Raw genomic sequence first — 16,856 nt, 5'->3', positions numbered from 1 at the left:
AGAAACAAATTTAAAAAATCATACACTATAATCAAGTAGGCTTCATCCCACAGATGCAAGGCTGGTTTAACATTCGCAAATCAATCAATATAATACATCCCATCACATCAATAGAGCTACTGATAAAAATCATATGATAATTTCTGTGGACGCAGAGAAGGCATCTGACAAAATATAACATCCATTCTTGTTGAAAGCACTAGAAAAAATAAGAATAAGAGGTACGTTCCTCAAAATAGTTAAAGCCATATATGAAAAACCTACAGCCAGTATTATATTAAACAGTGAAAGACTGGAACCATGCACCTTAAAATGAGGAACTAGACAGGGCAAGAAAAGAACATCAAAGGGATCTACATAGGGAAAGAAGAAATTAAACTATCCCTATTCGCAGATGACATGATCCTCTACTTGAGTGACTCAACCAACTCCACTCCCAAACTTCTAGAATTAATAAACTACTTTAGCAAAGTGGCAAGCTACAAAATTAACCTTCAGAATTCAGTAGCTTTCTTGTACACCAATAATACTCAAACAGAAGGCCAAATCAAGAAAATGATCCCATTCGCAATAGTCCCCAAAAGAATAAAATACTTAAGAATATATTTAACCAAAGATGATATAATTCAATGATTCATATGGAACAAGAAAAGACCTAGAATAGCCAAAACAATTCTAAGCAAAAAGAGCAATGCTGGTGGAATTACAATATCAGACTTCAAACTCTACTATAGAGCCATAATAACAAAAAACGCTTGGTACTGGCACAAAAACAGACCAGAAAATCAGTGGAACAGAATAGAAGACCCAGAAATAGAACCACATACCTATAGGCAACTCGTATTTGACAAAGGAGCCAAAGATATACAGTGGAACAAACACAGTCTATTCAATTATTAGTGTTGTCAAAACTGGGCAGCCACATGCAGAAAACTAAAAATTGACTCTAGCCTTTCGCCATGCACAAACATTAACTCAAAGTGGATCAAAGACCTCAACATCAGACTGGAAACCATGAAACTGCTACATGATAAATTAGGAGAGATACTGGAACTCGTAGGCACAGGCAAAAGATTCCTGAACAGAATCCCAGGGTCACAACAGATTGGAGAGAGACTCGATAAATGGGACTACCTAAAAATAAAAAGTTTCTGTAGAGATAACAACATAGTCACAAAAGTAGAGAGACAGCCAACCAACTGGGAAAAGATATTCACCAACAATACATCTGACAAATGCTTAATATCCAGTATCTACAGGGAACTCAAGAAACTAATCCCCCACAAACCCAATAAACCATTCACTAAATGGGCCAAGGAACTAAAGGGAGACTTATCAGAAGAAGAGATTAAAATGGCAGAAAAGCATATGAGAAAATGTTCATCATCTATGGTCATAAAGGAAATGCAAATAAAAACAACCCTAAGATACCACCTTACCCCAACAAGAATGGCCAAGATTTTGAACTCAGACAATGACAGTTGCTGGTGGGGATATGGAGAAAAAGGAACCCTACTACACTGCTGGTGGGAATGTAAACTAGTTCAGTCACTCTGGAAAGCAGTGTAGAGGTTTCTTAAAGAACTGAAAGTAGACCTTCCCTACGATCCCGCCATACCACTTCTGGGCATCTATTCTGAACATCATGACCCAATATATTATAAGGACACCTGCTCAGCTATGTTCATCTCCGCACTATTCACAATAGCCAGGCGATGGAAACAATCCAGATGCCTGCTGCAGATGAATGGATACAGAAAATGTGGTATATATACACAATGGAATTCTACATAGCCAACAGACAAGATAAAATAATGGCATTTGCAAGGAAATGGATGAATCTAGAGCAAATCATGTTGAGTGAGACAAGTCAAGACTTAAGGAACAAAAGGCACATGGTATCCTTAATGTGCGGCTATTAAATCCAAAGAGTACAAGAGCGAGGACTCAATATTTGCATACCCAATGCTATGGACATGGTAATGGAAATATAAACATAACTATATAGATATAAAAACCTATGACTCTATAGACATAATGTTTTATTTCATAAATTAGTATGTTTCTATGACATACAAACCCTTAGCCTAATTTTGATTAAGTTCTAAATACTAAGTCCCAGTGATTGTAAATAAAGATTCCCTCCTTGAACACTTGTTTGTTAAACTTGTTATTTAAAATATGATGTAAAAATCAATGGTAATAAATTCTTTAATAAAAAGAAAAGAAAAGAGGGAGGGAGGGAGAAAGGGAAAGCAAGGAAGAAGGAAGGAGGGAGGGAGAGAAAGGAAGGAAGGAAGAGAGGGAGGAAGGGAGGGAGGGAGGGAAAGCAAGGAAGGAAGGAGGGAGGGAGGGAAGGAAGGAAAGCAAGGAAGGAAGGAAAGAAAGAGGGAGGGAGGGAGAAAGGGAAAGCAAGGAAGGAAGGAAGGAGGGAGGGAGAGAAAGGAAGGAAGAGAGGGAGGAAGGGAGGGAAAGCAAGGAAGGAAGGAAGGAGGGAGGGAAGGAAGGAAAGCAAGGAAGGAAGAAAAGAAAGAGGGAGGGAGGGAGGGAAGGGAAGAAGAGAGAAATGAAGGAAAGAAGGAAGGATGGAAGGGAGGGAGGGATGAAGGAAGGAAGGAAGGAAGGAAGGAAGGAAGGAAGGAAGGAAGGAAGGAAGGAAGGGTGTATTTCCAGGCACAGAGTCAAGTGCTCCCCAAGTGCAATATGAATGTGCCAGTCAAAAAGACTGAGGGATCCCCAAAGGAAGGGTTATTTATTTGTTTAGGTAGCCAGACAACGTCCTGGGAACAGGAGAGAAGAAGCATAACATTTGCTAGAAATGTAAACACTGTAGAGAACACACAGAAAATGGGGGATGAACATTGATGAGGAAAAGGATGGCAAAAGGATTATGACATAGTGGGGTCTCTGAAGACTTTGATGGGTTTTGAGTTGAGAAGGACTTCACTAGATGCATTTCAGTAATGTTTTGGCAGCTTCATAGAGAATAGACCTGGTGTGAAAGGAATTGAGCCAAACTGACAAGTTGTTTGACACTATTCAGGATATAAAACATGGAAACCTGGTCAGGAGCATGGCTTAGTAGTACAGAGTTTGTCTAGCATGCATGGAACACTGGGCTCAATTCCTGCGTATCACATATACAGAAAAAGCAAGAAGTAGTGTTATGGCTCAAGTGCTAGAGTACTGTCCTTGAGAAAGCCTAAAGTCAGTGCCCAGGGCACGAGTTTAAGCATCAGAAATGGCAAAAAAAAATGGAAACCTGTTTCTAGGTAGGGAATATGGATAGACAGAAGGTAGGTGGGGTCAAAAAGTAAGAAGAAAGTATAATTACTAGAAATAATAAACTGGGGTGAGGAAGGAGGAACTATACCATCTTACAGTTTACCTTATATGCTCACTAGAAATAAGCATTAACTTGGTAGGTGATTGGCTTTAGAATTAGTTCAGAATTATTTCTGAACTTTAGAAACTTGGGGTGGGGGAAGTTTCATTAAGTTGATGCTTAATAACTATGACCAGTTGATCATTTGGCCTTTGTATCATTTTCTGGTCAAGAAGTATGGGAGAGAGAAGGGATCAGTGAAGGGAAAAAGAAAATCTTCCTGTATCCTGTAAGACTCAGAATCAGAAACTGGTAGACTTCTTACTAAATGAAGAACTGGGGTTACCCATGCCCCCTATAGAGCTGAAGGACCTAGAACTGGGCAACTGAGTGGGATGTCCATGGTGGATCAACTTAAATGTGACCTAAGACAAAGAGGTCACCTCCTACAGAATAGCCTTTGACAGGCTGTGACATACTCCTGAGTAGCTTTGAACCTGGTGCCAATGTGGGTGTTTCCTGCCCGTGGTCTTCTGAGCCATTTAACAGTAAGAGCTTCCTGTGCTGAAGCCAACCTCAGGAGCTCTGGGGGATTGTAAAGAATGAGCAAACACACAAACGCCGACAGTAACAAGGCTGCAGAAAGCAGGGGAGAGGTCAAATTGTGCTCCCTCTGCCCCTGAACAGTAGAAACTGTGACCCTGGCCCCAGCAGCCTCTGGGTCTACCTTGCAAACAGAGCCCTAGGGGCTGCTCAGAATAAAAGAGGGTCATGGTGCTTGAACAAGCTTCAGAGTTCCAATTTCCCTACACACCGGCATCAGTCACAGTCGCTGAGAACAATGGAAATTGGGCTGGCATGCTGGACAGAGAATAAAGCCCTGGGGGGGAAAGGCCACATGAGAAATCCAGCCAAGTGTGCACCTGCAAATGCCTGGCTGGGTAGCCTTCCCTCCAGCCCCCTAAGCCCCAAAAAGATACTGAATGTGTTCCAAGCCATCATCCTGCAACACAATAGGATTCAGTCCAGGACCTCCGTGTCATAACAGCTGCTTCACTCACTACTTTAAAGGATAGAATATCTTGGTTATGAAATAGTTACTTAAAAGTTCAGATTTTGGGGTACCCAATATTTGGGTACCCAAGATTATGGATATGGTCTTGGAGATATAAACATAACTACATAGACATTAAAATCTATAATGGGCTATAAATCTATAGACATAATATTTTATTACATATATTAATATGTATCTATGCCATGTAAACCCTCAGCTTAATTTTAATTATGTTCTAAAATCTATGTGCCAGTGATTGTAGAGATTCCCTTCTTGAATACTTGTATGTTAAACATGCCATATGAAATATGATATAAAAATCAGTATTAATAAATTCATTAATAAAAAAGTTCAGATTCTTGGACATTTTGAGGTTGCCCTGGATTTGATTCCTCACTACCACATACACACAAAAAGCTGGAAGTGGTGCTCAAGTGGTAGTGTCAGCCTTGAACAAAAGAAGCTCAAGGACAGAGCCCAGGCCCTGAGTTCAAGCCCCAGGACTGGCAAAAAAAAAATATGCTGGAGCCTAGAAATTTGAGTTTGGGATCAGACATCATGAATCTGTGAGTCACAACTGTGAAAAATGTTTCATTTAACCCTGAAGAGACCCAACTGAGGAAGTATGAAAGTGAGTGAAGCACTCCACAGAGAAAATATACCTATGTTTATTCTATCAAAGTCTGAACCTGCTACTACAGGGTTGATAGAAATGCCCAAGTACAATCCTTGAATAGCAATGACACAACACGTCATCTAGAGAAAGGGAATAGGAGAGAAACACACGTGGAAGTCACTCTGTGGTACCCTAGAGGATCAGTGCTGCATTACTTTGAGCTCTAAGCCATTCTGCTGGGTACATGGCTTCTAGGAGTCTGATCCCTCGGAGTGCTGTTTCTGACCAGGACCAGCTATCTTTTCCTAGAGCCTTTGTCTATTTTTTCCAATTATCCTACTGAGTCAGTTTAGTGAAAATTTCTTATTCGGTAATCAGATCATTTTCCTTATCTTTGTCTCCAACCTTACCTTGACCTATCTGTCAAGTTGGTCTTGCCAGATTCCTCTTTTTCCTTACTCTCCCCAATACATGCCAAGGGTGGCTGTAAACTCCCATTTGTCCTTTTGGCAATTAGTCTTATATCCAGTCTCTCTCCTCCTCTATGAAAGCCTGTAGTAGTAATGCCTATACTGTTTGAGCACCATACCCTGTACTAGGCAGTTGGCCATTTGAAGAAAATCTTCCTTACCATCTCAATTGAGTATTCTGAATAATTTCTTCTCTAATACGTCCAATGATAGAGCCTAAAAGAGCAGGAAAGGAAGTTATAAAACAGCAAAGACCTGGCTTCTGTCAGTTGAAGATTATGAATTTTTGAAGATATAAATATGTGTATGAATGGGAAGAGTATAAGGCTGGATAAGAATCTCATGGATCATGTGCCACTCTATGGGTTTAAGAATCATACAAAGAAAAATTCAGCCAGATTTTGAGTACCAAGACATTAGACTTATCAGTGCAGCACTGAAATTCAACTCATTCTTAGCTCTACAACTTGATCTAAATTCCAGCTTCTCCTCCTTAGATATAATGATAATACCTGACTCCTAGGATTGTGTGAACATAAAATAAGCTAATAAGAGGAAAGCACATATCATACTACCTGGTGCATGATAAGAACCCAATAAATTATGGTTATCAATATGATCATCATTATCATAGCTTGTCTTAAAATTCAAGCTCTTCCAATTTAGTCAGGATTCTTTAGAAGTTAGAATCAATAAAAATAGAATATACACACACACATACACATGCACACACACACAAACACATGAAGAAGTTACTTATCAAATTGGCATTATAGTCCAAATATGAACTGAACCCACAGGCTAAAGTGTTGAACACTTAGTCTTCAGTTTGTGGTATTGTTTGGGGAGGTGGTAGGAACTAAGTAGTGAGGCCTAGCTGGAGAAAATAGGTCATTTGGGGGACAAAGGCTTTGAAGGTTATTTGAGGACATGAGTTCTCCCTTCCTCCTTTCCACTCTCCCTCCCTCCCTTCCTCCTTCTTTCCCTCTCTTCCTCTCTCCCCCTTCTTTCCCCTCACTCTTTCTCTTTCTCTCCTGTCTTTCTCTGTTTCACATACTGTCTCTCATGCTATGGCATTCTCCCTGCATCTAGTCAACTAAGAAGTGAAGAACAGCCTCTGCCACATATTCCAGTGGCCATGATATGAACTTCTCCACCATATTTTCCCTGTCACAAGGCTCTGAAACCATGAGCCAAGGGTTAGTTTTTCCTCCTTCTAAGTTTTCTTTTATTTTTGTCACAGTAATGTGGAGTAAATAGGTTATACATGATCAAAACCTGGATAGACTCACAATGGCCATCTTAGTCAGAGAATCTAGTAGTTACTCAGGTGAAGACACTAGAAGCCTTAGACAAGAAAGACCATGGTTGTAGCTCCAGTCTGAGGCTGAAAACCTTGGAAGGTCCCTAGAGAATCACTAGTGTGAGTCCATGAGAATGGCTGAAGAAGTCAGGAGCCTGACCCACACCAGCAATGGCATCAGCAAAAGATATCCCACTCAAGAATAATGGGGCTTGAGCTGTGCTGGTGGGCTGCATATTTCTACTTTTCTCCATCGGGGCCCCCAGCCCATAAAACAGTAACCCCCACATTTGGGCAATTCTTCCCTCTTTGCTAATTCATCTGTCTTTCTTCTCTGGAAACTACCCAAAGTGTCATTTCCTAATCACCTCTCAATCCAGCCAAGTTGACATAACTATCAAACCCTTACTGATCTTCTACAAAGCATTCCACCTAAATGTACTGTGTTAGAGAAAAAAGAAGAATCTGTCTTTAGTGTTGTTGGAAGGCTAGGAAAAACACAAATGGGATAAGAAGAAGGGAGGAGGGGAATAGGGAAGAGTAAACGAGTATATAAAATGCTTTAAAGGAGCTGATCTAGAACCTTCATTTTGACCACCCTGGTACACATTCTTCAGCAAATCCAGTTCTAGGTCTGAATCTGCTTTCTCTAAGCAAAGCCAAGTTTACTTGTCTCAGGTCTTTTATTTGCCAAGTACTTGCACAGGCGGCACTTTGATGGCTGCTTCCAAAAGCCATTGACTGTGTTTCAGGGCAAGCTGCCTGAGCCACCAGTGGAGCCTGCCTATCTCAGTTTCCTGCCACCAACAATGAAGTGGGCACTGTTAATTAAATGATCATCTCACCTAATTAAGAGTCAGATAATTGTGATTTTAATGAACTTGAATTGCTTTTGGGTAAGACAAAAGCTGTCTTTTAAACAGTACCCTTCTTGCTATATTGCTAATCGAATTCAATTGTGTGTATGTGTTAGAGTGGATAATCTCAGTAATACCAATACTCCAGACCTCTATCTTAACAACATGGAGTGGACATATTACGATAGTGGGAATCAGTTATACAGAATTTTTTTGGATAGGATTAGAGGTGTCCAGAACCCTGAAAACCAGGACTTAAGACTTCTTTAAAAACAAAGTCCCAGTAGTATGATTCAATTAGTAAGCCCCAGTCTTGAGCATAAAAAGACCAGGAGAGAGCTATAGGCCCTGGCACAAGACAAATTCCCAACCTTTCCAGTCATATATTACAAGAAATTCAAACTAACCAATATCGGGGTAAAAACATCCAGATTGTAGTTCAGCTAAGGTCAGATGCTGACTCTAAGAGCCTATATAGGCTTTTCTTATCAGGGATGCCAGAGAAGTCCAAATGAAGTGATTTAAAGTAGACAATAAACCATTTTGAATTAGGGCAAACATTTTGTGAAGAGCTATGAAGTATTTTAGGCTTTTGGCTATATGATGTGCTCAGCTCTGCTATTGTAATGAAGCCTAAAATGGATGGATGTGGCCATGATCTAATAAACCTTTATTTACAAAACAGATAGTGCACAAGGTGCCAGGGCCAGATCATAGTTCAAAGAAGGGAATTTTCCTATGGGACATACACACTCATAAAATAACAACTGGTATTTAGTGAGTAGATCTGAATGCTTTGCAATTTTCAATCAATGTTACTTGGTCTCATATAAATACAAAAGTCAGCACTTTATTTCTGACTTTCTTTTATATTTCAATTTTATGCTTTTTTGTAAACTGTTTCTGGAGAATATAAATTCAGATTCAACTTAGAGCCCCTCCTAAACAAAAACCCCCGATTTCATTGCTGAGTGCTAACTGGCAGTGTCAGAATGCATGATAACTATCACCCTTGATTCCCTGGACTTGTCTGTGGAATGGATGGCACAGGAAGGTGGGAGTTAGTTATCCAAAATCCATTTGGATGAGATTATAGGAGGTGCCGAAAGGTCTAACTACTAGAACACTAGGCACCTCCGTCTTGCCTAGTGTCAGAGAACCTGAAGAAATGTTGTCAGTGGGAAGGCCCCACCACGTGTAGTTCGGAGTGACCTTCTTAATCCAAAACTGAATCCAGGAGAAATTAGCACGAAGAGAGGAAGACAAGAGTATAACAAGTTATTCTGGCAGCCTCACTCTAGAATCCAGTGGCCATATCTTATTTTGATGACATCAGTAAAGAAACCTAGCTCCAAATGAGATCACAGTCATAAGACTAAGAACTTAGGACTTGGATATTTACTTCATGAAAACACAATGCAATCTATAACAGGGACAGTGGGGAAAATGGGCACAATCAAGATAGTTCTGAGGAGTTTAGAAGTCTAGCACCATCTCTTCAAAGGTGTCAGTTTTAACCAAATCTCAAGCTCATCATCCAAAGATGGTCAGTTTATATGTCTAACTGAGAGTTTGGTTAAGCAGCTCCATCTTCTCTGTTAATCTCTCCCTCCCTTTACCTAGAATGGAAGACAACTCTTGCAAAAAAAATAGTGTCTTATACATATGTGTCTGCCACATATTATGACGACAGAGAGTGGATGTTCTTTCTCTCTGCCAAGTCCAAGAGGGAGCACATAGTAAGTGCATAGTAAACATGTATGAGAATAAATGGGTAGCCAAAAAACATCCTTAAGACATCAGCTTAAATTTATTCTTCTCTATTTGTCTTTGCATCCTAATCCTGTACCAGCCCAATCCCAAACCAGAGTATTAAGTTCATTCATATTCATCATGCCAGCAACCCCACAACCTTCCCTTTATTTTCTACAATAGAGTCTTAGCCTGTAGTCAAATGAGCTCAAGGAAAATGATGTGACTTGGCTTTGGAAATATATTCCTCTGGCTGCCAGAATGGATTTAGCAGACTCTGGGCCCAGTTTGTCACTCCTTCTACGATTGCCTCTGTGCACACAAAGGGCTGTGACAGTCTCTGAGTTATGAGGGGCCATTCCAAGGCAGTGATGGATTTGATTGTTTTATGCACTGGCTTAGGATCTCATTTCCTGCCACATTCACAAGTGCTTTCTAGGCTGCTGCAGCAAAATCCCCCTGTGTTGGTTTTGTGCTGGCCCCACCTCCACCTGGCTCTGTAGGGGGGGACAACTTCACAGAGTTCTGAGTTTCCCATCTGAGCAAAAGCTTTAAAAAGAGCAAATGATTTAAGCACTGCCAAAGATGGTGGCTGTATCTCTCAGACAACCTCCCTGTAATTTTTTCTCACTCTTATTTCTGGGTTGAGTCTCACTGACATATTCTGCAGAAAATGTGAAACTGGGAACAGACAACTCTATTAGCTGTGGAACAAGCAGCAGTCTACAAAGCAGTGTGGATAAAGGAAAGACATTTCCTTTGCTGAAGCACCTAGTATAAAGTTGTTCCAGTAGTGGGGGAATCATTTATTTATCTGACTGCTTGAGCATCTACCTATCTTATTACACACATAATTCCTGTCCTGTTTTCCCTATCATTCACTTGACAAAAATAAATAAAACACTTTCTCTTAATTCAGAGTTTTTCATACATACCCATGTGATGCTTCTCTTCTGGAGGGTAGGTTTTGCCAGGTTTGAGTCAACTGTACTTGATGCTGAGTCAACAAGATTGGGTTCAGAGCCTGACCACTGTCAATCTGGTTTACATGCTTTGAGGAGAAATGTTTAAGTGTCTCTGAACACAGAGAGAATATCTGTTCATCTGAGCAAAGTTGGAAAAGCAAGTATGGGTGTCAAGTAGTCCTTCCCATAGAGAAATTTACTAAGCAGCAGTGGTGATATCCCTAGGTACTTGTTAGAAATGTGAAGTTTTCCATCCATGCTTCAACTAGCCAATCTGACTGTCACAGCCTCTAAAATTCAGCCACCTGGGTGTGAACAAACCTTGCAAATGATACTGACACACTGGTTGGACTAAACACTACTGTAAGACAGAGATACCAGCAAGGATGGAAAACCCAGATGCTGAGAATAAGAAAGGCAACATGGAAATTCACCTCAACAATTTTGCGACAAGGCACAATATATGACACATAGACCCAATATATGACACATAGACCCACAGGGTTTTAGAAATCTCATATGAGAGAGATAAAAGGAACTTTGAGTAAACTGTGAGGATGTGCTTCTTCACAGCCAGAGAAACACAACTTAAAAAAATCACAGGCCAATGGGAAAAAAAAAAACCCTCACAAGCCAGGGCCGGGAGTTTGGCCTAGTGGTAGAGTGCTTGCCTAGCATGCATGAAGACCCAGGTTCAATTCCTCGGTACCACATACATAGAAAAAAGCTGGAAATGGTGCTATGGCTCAAGTGGTAGAGGAAAAGCCCCAGGACAGTGGTCAGGCCCTGAGTTCAAGCCCCAGGACTGGCAAAAAAAAATCACAAGCCAGGGGTGCACAGGGGTGCACATCTGTAATCCCAGAAGAACAAGGAGGAGAACCAGGAGGCTGAGACAGGAGGATCACAAGTTCCACCCAACCTGGGTTACATAACAAACCTGTCACATTGTTTCCAAGTCACAGATGTAATGAATTTGCTTATTTGAGATTTGCCTTCAGATAGCAAAATATTTTTACCATGAACACAAAGCATTAAACCTTATCATACCTACAGTCACAGAGTGCCCTTTTGTTACTGACATCCCCAAATCTTCACATCTGCTTCTAGTGTCTGATAAAAAAGAACAAAAGTAAACACAAAGGAATTATCTCAAAGCTCAGGAATGAGGAGAGACTAGAATTACATGTTCACAGAAGGTGACATTTGCAACTTGTGTGATTTTTCTTCAAGAAGACTTAACCCATTAGAGAGAGGAAAATCTGGTGGGTGACATGTTGAGGGACTGGTTATGGACTCTGGCCAAGCAGTCTATAAGCTGGAGAAGGAAGCCAGTACTCTGATCTAACCCAGAGGACACTTCACTTTGAGGTTCTCCAAAATCTGGAATGTGTGTTATCTGAGACTAAAAAAGTGGCAGCAGTGAAGTTAGCATCCATCACACAGAATGCATTAGCTGGGTCATTCTTCAGTAAGTGTTCAAGACCACCTACCACCATGACTCTTCAGAGCAAGGTCCTACATCAGGAACCAGATTGTTGACCAATGCTCCATTACTTAACTAACAGCAGTCTTCTTTATAGAGAGTTCACTTGTAGTCAATCCTCTCTTCCCCTCAATGGAACTTCATGATAACTTCTGTAGTTCTCAGTGTCTCTAGTCAGTACTGATTTCCAAAGACACTTAAAGCAAGAAATGTTCCCTGGGTCTCTCCCTGGCCTGCTTTGGGAGGCCCAAACAGCATTTCTCTGAATTTGGAGAATTAGGTTTAAATCCTGATCCCTTCCTTTGAGTAGCTGGGCGCTATGGCTTAGAGGGACGATGAATATTATATCAGATAACTCCAAGATACAGAGTCTAAAACCCAGTAACACCTCACAAGTGCTATCACTTATGTTACATAAGCCCCTGACTATCTCTCAAGCCACAGTTTACTCTCTGGACTCTAGGAACCCCTTTGACCTCCCACCCACTTCACTATCTAATCTCTCTGCCCATTCTCAGTCTGTCTTAACCCCCTGTGTTCTACAGAGTGTTCTCCTTTTTCAAGAGACTCAGGTAGGCCCTGGCTGGAGGAACATGGCAGGCTGTCTGTGCTCAGGAGAGCTGAGAGGTTAAGTTAGATAACTTCAATAGAAAAGCTCTAAACAGCTCCAAGGGCTAACCTCAGTCACATCCTTTGAATTCCTTTACATTCTCAGAGCATGTGAACTCTGAGAATGAACCCAGGGAGCTAGGGGTCCCTTCCATAGTTCCTCTCCAAGTCCCTGAGCCAATCTAACCAAAGACTGACATCAAATATTGCTAGTTTATTTATCTTTTTTTTTGCCAGTCCTGGGCTTGAGCTCAGAGCCTGAGCACTGTCCTTAGACTTTCTCAAGGCTAGAGCTCTACCACTTGAGCCTGAGCACCACTTCCGGCTTTTTTCTATGTATGTGGTACCGAGGAATCGAACCCGGGTCTTCATGCATGCTAGGCAAGCACTTTAACCACTAGGCCAAACTCCCGGCCCTATTTATCTTTTATTAATGGTAAATCCTTGGAAAAGTTCTGTCTCTCTATGTCTCCACAGAGGCATAGAAGGCTTGCCCTGTAACACACACACACACACACACACACACACACACACACACACACACAAATACATTCTAAACTATAATGATGAGTAGTGTGCATACAAGGCTAAAATTGTGCCCTCCTCCCCTTGTCTAAAAGTATTGGATATTGTATTTGTTCACTGTGGCTTGGTGATTTGTTTTTGCTTTATTATGACTTCACGTATCTCATAGGGACTTGTCTCTAACAACTGGCCTGAAACTGAATCCTGTGTGGCCTCTATCTTCAAGTAAGAGCTGCCTTGGTCTTCCACAGTATTATAGTGATACCTCCCAGATTTCTTCTTTGTCTATGAATGAAAATGGATCTTATCAGAAAATCACTGAGCTGGGTGCTCAGTAAGAATAAAGAGGGGCAATTCCAGACAGAGGGACATCGGTTGCAAGGTACCACTATGTGAGATGCTCTGAATGGCTGTAAAGAGTATACTTCAATGGGGGAATAATACTGTAGGAAATAGGACAGACTAGACTGCACAGAGATGGCAAGGCTCTGGAAGTAAGAGCCAGAGTCAGACTTATGTGGGAGGAAATCCCATTCAAACAAACCTTACTCCTGTCCGTTAGGACCATTAGCAAATAAGGAATGTTAAATACTGTATTTAACGTATGCATTTTCATTGAGGATTTTTACTCTAGTGTGTCAGACCTGGCCTAAATTAAACCGCCTCCTATGAGGTAAGTGTTGGGGGGCCAACCCCAAAGGGAGGCACCGTGAGCCTTGAACATAAACCATGAACGTGAACGTAGGTGTGGCCTTTTCCCGAGGCTCCCTCTGTTCCCCTGCACATGCATTTTCATGAAAGAAATGTGTAGCCTGCCAATTTCATTGTCATTTATCCCCGGACAATTTGTTAACTTCAAGAATCCTTGAATGCCAACCTGGATGTCTTTATAATTGCTGTCTCTGTCAGAGCCTGTATGAAAAATGTCAGCCAAAGAATGAAGTCAGAAAGCAGAGTTGCAGTGTGTTCGTCACGAAGGTGACAACGACCAAAAGCATTACTTGCTTTCAGGACAGTTTTGAGAACATTTTCAGCTCCTGAAAGAAAAGACGTTTGTAAAATTGGAAAAGCTAGCCTGCTGACATTGACAGTGAATTTACAATGCACATGTTAATCTGAGGAGAGACACAGGCTCAAGCATCTCATAGGAAAGCTTAGCAGTCACATAGAAAAGGCTTGAATCAAAGGCACAAAAGTTGAGAGACTTGTCAGAAACCATAAGAAACAAGTGTATTCTTTTTTTCTATAGCTTCACTACAGAGATATAAATAAAATTAGCAGCAGTATTAGATTGCTTCCTGACTATCAAATACATTTTCCTAGTTGTACATTTTTGGAAAAGTCTTATTTTGGGGGAATCTTCAGTTTCCTTGTTTCTAAATGAGAATTTAACTAGGCTATTCTGAGTACCCTATTAAGTCTATATTTCTTATAGAGATTAACATAGTAATCTGGTCTTCGGATATCTTTTTATTATAAATTCTCAAAGCTGACACTATGTATTTGCCCATAGACCAAAATCTTTCCCATTTCCTTTTCTTATGTAAGTTAATTTAAATCACAATTCAATCATACCTATTTATTGACCAAGGGTCTGTTCACCCTTCTACAGCTCAATGGTACAATTCTGTAGTTAGGGCAGACAGCATAGCCCACAAAGATGAGATTTTTAGCTGTTCTTCACAGGAACATTGACAAGTGCTAAAATACCTCCTTGAATATTTGGGCTCCTCTAAATCAAACAATCCTGACTTCACTAAAAGCTAACTTCTTTGATTAAAGAATCAAAACTTGTAGGTTCAAGGAATGTTCTGTTGTATTATTTGTCATACAATTTATAGTTCTCCTGACTACACTTTAGTTGATGATCCCTGTCCCACCAACATGCTAACTTGTCCTGACTACACTTTAGTTGATGATTCCTGTCCCACCAACATGCTAACTTGTTATCATTACTAGTTAGAACATCATCCATGACACTTTGGGATCAACTCAGTCTTGTAGAATCTCAGAGGTCAGTTCTTCCTCCACAGTCAGCTCTCTGAATGCCTGGCTGGAAATCATCTCTCGAAGAAGCCATGCTTTTTCCTCTGAGTTTCTCTTGTACTGTAGAATACAGCATGTCTTCTCTTTAGTAAAATCCACATATGAACATTTCAGTCTCTCGGAGCCATCTGTACTGTGCACACTAACACTGAACACAAGGACCTAAATGTCCTAGGACTTCTGGACACATCTCTGTACAAATCAGTCCCAGAACTCTATTTCCATTCATTTTAATCATTTCTTCCTTCTTTAACTGCACTCATTCCCACCACTGACATACGAACTAACATCATCCCTACTGCTGATGTTGGACCTACTGTGTCCCAATTACAGAGGCCTTTCCAGCGAATTTCTCTTTATCTGGCTTTCCAGGATATCTCCCATAGTTCTTGCAGGCCAGGTCATAAGCCCCTTTCAGTGCTACCCATCATATGGAGTCTGCCCCTAGACAGTGTTCATTGTACTGTGTGAGTTCACTAATGGCAAGCCTTGTATCTTTTTCTCATTGCATTGCTAAGGTCTAGCGCAATCCTTGCACATCATGCACACTAAGTCCATTGTATTAATTAGGATGCAAATGAGTGAAAAGAAGCATTGAAATACCAGCTCTTGAAGACCAGTGCAAAAATTGCAGCCATACAGAGCTAGGGAAGTTTTGAAATGGATTATAATAATCATATCAGACAATCAGTCAAATTTTAGAAAGAAGTGCATGAAAGCTGCTTTGAGTATAGGCAGAATCGATTATAGAAGCAGAGATTCAAAGTAGCTAATTCAAGGGCAAAATTCACTGAGTGAATTCACTGAAGCCACATAGTAGTAATGGAACTGGATAAGGGAATGCAGAATTGGAGTGATTACTTGTGTATGCAAACGCATGGGAATTGTAAAGGCAACAGACTACTCCTCAATGAGTCAGTCCCATTCAGAACTAACCCACGTGTTAAACAGGCCCTGGAAGCACTTAGCTGTATATAATCATTTTGTAAGCAAGCAACTTATTTCTAAGCCTCTCTGGTAATTCAGAATCTTCCTGGGTATTTCTATACTGATGCAGCTTCTGACGGCCCACCTGAGACCTATGAAATCCAAACTGTTATAAAGCTCCTCCGTTGTTCAGTCCATCTGCCTGCTTTGGAAAATCCTGGCTTGAAATGTCCACTTTGGCCAAATTTTCTTTTACCTCATCCTCTAAGATTGGGCTATTATTGTTTTCTCATCTCTGTCAAACAGTGTGGGAAGGGACCTCACACCATATTAAGCCTTCCATTTTTCTCTTGTTAGACTTTAAGATTTATCAATTTCTCTTCTTTACATATTCATTTTACACACACCCTCTGCTAACCTCTGAGATGTACCATCAAGAGTGAATAAAGCAGATCATTTAAGCTGTCTGAACTCAAACTCCTCATCTGCAAAATGGAGATAATACTACATCTTTCTTAGAGCAATTAAACACTGAATATGAAGCCAAATGCCTACATGGGGTACAGACCATTTGGTCTCTCCACCCTCAACTAAAGGGCCGATGCCTACTCATACCAGCTTGTCTCAGCTAAATATCTTTTACATCCCAACGTAACATAGTCATATGTGCTTAACAGGCAGGTGCTTAGAAGATATTAAAAACTCAGGAGGAATAAATGAAGGAAGGAGGGAAATGGTCAGGCAATAAAAGGCTCCACCAATGGACAAAGACAAAGTAAATAGATTAACATGTTCATCGATAATAACAATTGGTTGTTTTGTCAATATGTAACTATCTCTGACTGCCTATAATAGACCATTCTGTCTATACTCACCTCCAAACCTGGTTGCTCTCCATCATTTCTAAAGATGCTTTCAAAA

General features: G+C 40.7%; 1 protein-coding gene across 22 annotated transcripts in view; it reads right to left on the bottom strand.

Annotated features, from left to right (window-relative positions):
• The window catches only part of LOC150050474 (uncharacterized), a 542,379-nt gene that overhangs the window by 136,758 nt on the left and 388,765 nt on the right, over positions 1–16,856 (bottom strand). Inside the window, exons 6-7 of one of the 22 annotated variants that reach the window (XM_090352367.1) lie at positions 13,840–13,999; positions 13,175–13,247 (exon numbers count right to left, since the gene is read on the bottom strand). The exons of the other annotated variants lie outside the window; for them this stretch is intronic. The gene's annotated coding sequence lies outside the window, so the exon portion shown is untranslated. Of the gene's footprint in view, positions 1–13,174; positions 13,248–13,839; positions 14,000–16,856 lie in introns of those variants that run through there. 22 annotated transcript variants of the gene reach the window in all.

This window comes from Megascapheus bottae, chromosome 18 (assembly GCF_031878675.1).
Source record: "Megascapheus bottae isolate mThoBot1 chromosome 18, mThoBot2.hap1, whole genome shotgun sequence".
Classification (NCBI taxonomy): domain Eukaryota; kingdom Metazoa; phylum Chordata; class Mammalia; order Rodentia; family Geomyidae; genus Megascapheus; species Megascapheus bottae.
This window is presented reverse-complemented; position numbering and strand designations above follow the sequence as displayed.